This window comes from Mastomys coucha, unplaced genomic scaffold (assembly GCF_008632895.1).
Source record: "Mastomys coucha isolate ucsf_1 unplaced genomic scaffold, UCSF_Mcou_1 pScaffold8, whole genome shotgun sequence".
Taxonomy (NCBI): domain Eukaryota; kingdom Metazoa; phylum Chordata; class Mammalia; order Rodentia; family Muridae; genus Mastomys; species Mastomys coucha.
The window spans coordinates 30,719,671-30,725,152 of NW_022196914.1; the positions used below are offsets into that span (position 1 = coordinate 30,719,671).

Below are 5,482 nucleotides of genomic sequence, written 5' to 3' on the forward strand. Positions count from 1 at the left end.
ATCCAGCATGGGTCTTCTCTTGGCCTTAAGTAGATGGGAAAACAGTACCCATATGACCCTGGTCAGTATTGCAGATAGAAGGCAGTATGGAAAACAAGTGCTCCAAGGTGCCCAACCAAGGCTTCTCTTATAAGAGGTTGGTTAGATGGTTCTGTCAGCAAAGTGCTTGCCATGGTAAGCATAAGATGATCCCTAACACCCATGTAAAAATCGGGTTTCAGAGATGTGGTTCACAATTCTAGCACCGAAGAAGCAGAGACAGGAAGATCCCTTTGGTTTGTTGGCCACTCAACAAGCTCCAGGTTCAGTGTGGGAGACCTTGTCACAAAACATGATGGAGGAAGACACACACACACACACACACACACACACACACACACACACAGGGAGGAGGGAGGGAGGAAGAGGGAGAGGGAAAGGGAGGGAGGGAGGGAAGAGAGGGGGAGAAAGAGAGAGAGAAAGAGAGAGAGAGAGAGAGAGAGAGAGAGAGAACATAAATTATAATAAAGCCACGGATATCTGGGCTGGGTTGGAAGGGAAACTATATTACACAGGTCTATAACTTTACTGAGCTCATCACACAGAGTTGACGGTTTGTTTCTTGATAGTTTTCATTTGATCTTCTCAGGCATGCAGCATCATTATCACCATCTGCTTCCCTTTCCAGTTTTTGTACCAGGTCCTAATTCTTACTATGTTGTAGGTTAACAACATCCCTCATTTTGTGTTCATGATAAGTTCATGTTCCTACTGAGAACAGCCAGAGATTCTGCATCTTTAAGGAGAAGGGAGGAACATTCTACTAAGTATTAAGGTAAGCCCTATGAAAGATTTAGAGCTTTTTGTGTAAGCAAACATAGACTCAAAAAATAAATAAATAAAACCATCTTATCTCTATGTCATCTTAGGAAAAAAGGAGCACAGAGGAAAGAGGAGACCAGCTCCATCCATTCCTACGTAAGCAACTTCCTGCAGTCATGACTAGCCCAGAATGGTCTATGAGGAAGAAAAACATACATAATAAAGAACAACTGAAGGATTCTAAGTCTGGCTATTAAATTCAAGCAAAGTATTGATCATTTCACTTTTGCAATATTTTTAAATAAAATACATGGATGGGAGCTGGAGAGATGGCTTAGCAGTTAAGAGCACTGGGCACTCTTCTGGAAGACCTGGGTTCAATTCCGAGCATCCTAATGGCAGCTCACACATGCATATAATTGTATTTCCAGGGCTTCTGACACTCTTCCACAAACATACATACAGGCAGAACACCAGTGAACATAAAAATTTAAAAATACACGAATGGGATAAGAATTATATAAATAATATTAAATTAAAATGACATTATCCTAATTGTCACTGATAATTGTTTGATGTTAGGTAATCATTCAAGGTCTAGTTCTCTGTAAGTAGCACTAATAACAGCTGGCAGAAAGTGAAGCTAAAAGTCTCTCCACCACCATCTCCCTTCCTCTCACCTTAAACTGTGATCTGAGAGGCGAGCCTATAGTAATGTGTTCCAGACCACATATATTATATTTATATTTACTGATATAATTTTGTTATATAATTCACATATCATATAACTGGTGATTGAACCATGCCCTACCATCTTATTGAAATGTTTATTTAAAGTATTGAGAAATTGCCTTAATATGCACATGACTGAAGAATCCTGACTAAAAAACAATATGCATGATGAGGACAGTCTTGGCCAGCTCTTCTCACAGCACCAATATGGCAATTAAAATCATGTTAAATGACAACAGATGAATCATTAAAGAACTATTGGAAAGTTCATGAGCCAAAACGTCCAAGCTCTATTTGTTATGATGAGAACGCTGAGGGATAAAAAGGGTTCTGGCTAGAACCCCTGTGACACAACAGACAACTTTCCTTCTCAGCTATGTGACAGCCATCACAGATATTCACTCATGAGTGTAACAACACCTGATGCCTGTGGTATGTGTATGCCAACCTGGTCTTGTTTTCAGTAGAGATTCAACTATCTAGCACCATTTTTTTGGTCAGGGTGTATCAAATCAATGAACAAATGGCCATTATATAAATCACATCAGTGAGTACATCAAAGCCTGTGCCCAGATCTCGATGAGACATATAACTGAGACACATGGTGACGGAGCATCCTCTCTGCATTTACCATTTATTTCTAATGAGTTCCAACTGTAGCCAAAAGGAGATGTTTACCACTTTGTTGATGTACTCTCCTGGAAGCTTCAACTCTAATTGCTAGCTTTCACGGTGCTAAAAGATGCCATGCACCCTACAGATGGTGAGGAGTCATCATCCATCTTACTCAGCTATGAACACCGTGAGCTACCATAATGATCAGACCGGAAAGACATGCCCACCAGTGTAATAGTGGTATGAATGGCACATGAGTAAACAATCACTTTCTGGTTAGATTTAACTCCTACTGCACAGGTTGAAGCTCATGCCTGGCACCATAATCAAACCAATAACCTGAGGCTAGACATGCCAGGCCCTTGGGAAGAACCTACTACTATTGTTTTTACTAAGCAGGCAGAGTATTAAACCAACTCCTAATGATGTATCATTATACCCATAGGCCGCTATATCTCACATTCCTTATTAGAAGAGCTTCTATTTGCACTGGAAGAAAATTCACATTGAGACCCACAGCTGGTCATGATGCAGAGAATAAGACTGCAGAATACTCAACCCTAAATGTGACATCTACATCACACCCTTCCTCACAAGGCTCAGAGATCATTGCAGAAGACAGCATGAAAAACGTGTAAGAGCGTGAGACAGTATATGGCTACAAAGAAACAGGGTTTTCCAGATCCAGGGTGGCAGTTGCCTCACAACTGAATTCACAATAGTTGTAAGGCCACACAAGGGAGGAAGCGTATGTTGTCTTTATGTCTTATTTCACTTAAGTTGGCAATCTCAATTTTCATTTATTTTTCTGAAAATATGTTTTTTTCTTCATTATGCATGAAAAGTGTAGTCCATTGTGTTTATGTACCAGAAAGCTTGGAAGAAGTGCCTCACGAGATGGAACCGTGGCTCCAGATGTGTCTAGGAACACAAAGAAAGCATCTACAAACCATATTCTAGACCTCTAAGGTGCTGCCATCTGTGCAAAAGGTGTGCTAAGGCATACACAAGAACTGGAGAAAGCAAAAAGCTATGTCATGATGAGCTCTTTCTATGGGAAGACTGCCATCTTAACATGCTCTGTTTGGGAAAAGAGGAGGGAGCCTTGCCTCCTTCCCATCTGGTCTTTCTCTTGAACCTTCTATGGCTGGCAAAGGATCCTGATGTCTTTTGTGGTGTTAAACCGATGTGTAGGTATGAAACTGAGCACCTGTGGTTTAAAGTTTGCCACAGGACCACCAAGTGGGTCTGTCGATCACTGGGCTAAATCAGGGCACAGGGAAAGATAAATGACAGATGGGTGATTCCTAGGACTCATATCCAGAGATGTAGCCTCATACAGCACTGTTTAAAAAGTATCCAATGTACAATGGTTTTGAGTCTTAGGAAGAAGATCTGTTGACATGTCCAGTTAACAGAAAGAAAATCACACATCAAGGAAGTATCAGAAGAAATGGTTGTTGTGCTGGGGCCTCAATCTCTCCAGCCTTTCACTCTAGACACCATGACAGCAACCTGGCCACAGGCCCATCATTGTTTCTGTATAAACTATGCATCATTCCTTGATAACCTTGATAGGTTCAAAATTAAGCAAAAGCCATTCTCACCTGTTTAAGTAAAAGTCATGTATAATTAATTAATGTCTTTATCTTCTGTTAGTTCAAGCATAACACTAATATGCCAAATCTCTTAATTTATACCTTTTATGTTCATAAAAATTTTAAAGACATTTGTATTCTATTTGAAGCCTGAAGTGAAAGGGTTTGTTTCTTTAATGTTGTTTTGTTTTCTTGAGCCTACAAAGACCCATTTATCACATTCTGGGAGGCAGTATGACTCACTTGGTGTGTGGGCTTTTAGATAACTCACCCTGTGCTGTTTAGATAAATATGAATTGTTTTGTGACAATGCAACTTAATTTAGTAACTGAATTTGGACTTCTCCTTGGCAGATGCTGGTGGTGATGGATGACGGAGTTCACTGTCTGGTGACCTGGGCTCAGTGGGATCATTGTGACTGTAAACATGGGCCTGCCTGGGTCTGGAAAGGCAGCCTGTCATGAAGGCCTCAGTAAAAATCCATCCATGTGGCCTGGTGTCCCTTGGGCATTCAAATGAACTACCTAGCATAGGGAAGCAGTAGCAATTTTCTCTCAATGACCAACTTTCATGATGAAATGTCTTCACAAAGACAATGGCTCCAGTCTGAACCTTCCTCAAGGGACCAGTTTTATAAGACATTAATTATCTGAAACACACTATCTGGAGAGTTCTCTTAACCTTCATTCCAGCCACAGCAGGTGGGAAAACCTTGCTTTGTCAGTATCAGAAGTTTTGTCTATAAACATTGAGATTTTCTTTAAAAAAAAAACTCACAGTTATGAATCTTACTCTTATCTCCTCTGTGCAGAAGACTGATAATTCCGAGCCTGCTTGTCCAGTGCACTGGGAACTTAACATTATTTGCCTTCCTAGGTTTCAAATTCCTGGAGACTTTATTTTGAGTTTCTCCAGTTTCAAATATCTCTTTATTTTAAAATTATAAGATTCTTCAGGTCTCCTGGGGGATTCAATCATGTTGTTCACAAATATATTTGAAAACAAAGAAATATCAGTTCTGGGTACTTTCCTAAACTTCAACAACCAGGATCTCCTGAGCCTGCATTCTAGGTAAGACAGTTAGCCATGTTCTGGGAACCCACTGTATTGACATGGACCCAGTGTACTTGACATGGCTTCCACAATGAAGATAAAGACATCCAATTGGACCTAAGATAATGAATTCATAGTAAAGTGTGTAGGAGCTATACTGTACTATTCTATATGAGCCCGAGACTATGGTTCCTGGAGGAGGATCTGCAACCAGAACTGCTCTCTGCCTTTGCTGACTTCTGGAGTTAATATTGAACATGTTATATGTCTTGAGATACTATTTGAGACTGAAAACATAATGATATTATTTCTGTTATATCACCAAATTTAAAATTCCTTGGAGTTGGGCAGTGGTGGTGCACGCCTTTGATCCCAGCACTTGGGAGGCAGAGGCAGGCAGATTTCTGAGTTCAAGGCCAGCCTGGTCTACAGAGTGAGTTCTAGGACATCCAGGGCTACACAGAGAAACCCTGTCTCAAAAAAACAAAAAAAAAACAAAAAAAAAAAATCAGGTGTCGCATAAAATCTATCCAGAACAGGCCTGCAAGTCTCTTCCCTCAGGAATGACTCTCATAGCATTGGGAGGTGCTATGTAAGCTTCCAAAGGAAAAAAGTACCCAGCCAGAACCAGCCACAAAGCCTACGAATCATGATGTACCTAAGAAGAAAACAATGCAATCATA

General features: G+C 40.5%; 1 long non-coding RNA gene across 1 annotated transcript; it reads left to right on the top strand.

Moving 5' to 3' along the window:
- The first annotated feature begins 706 nt into the window (after nucleotides 1-706).
- LOC116083099 lies at nucleotides 707-1,072 on the top strand. The gene is made up of 2 exons (XR_004115579.1): nucleotides 707-814; nucleotides 909-1,072. It is a non-coding gene; the product is annotated as an uncharacterized LOC116083099 (long non-coding RNA).
- The last annotated feature ends 4,410 nt before the right edge of the window (nucleotides 1,073-5,482 follow it).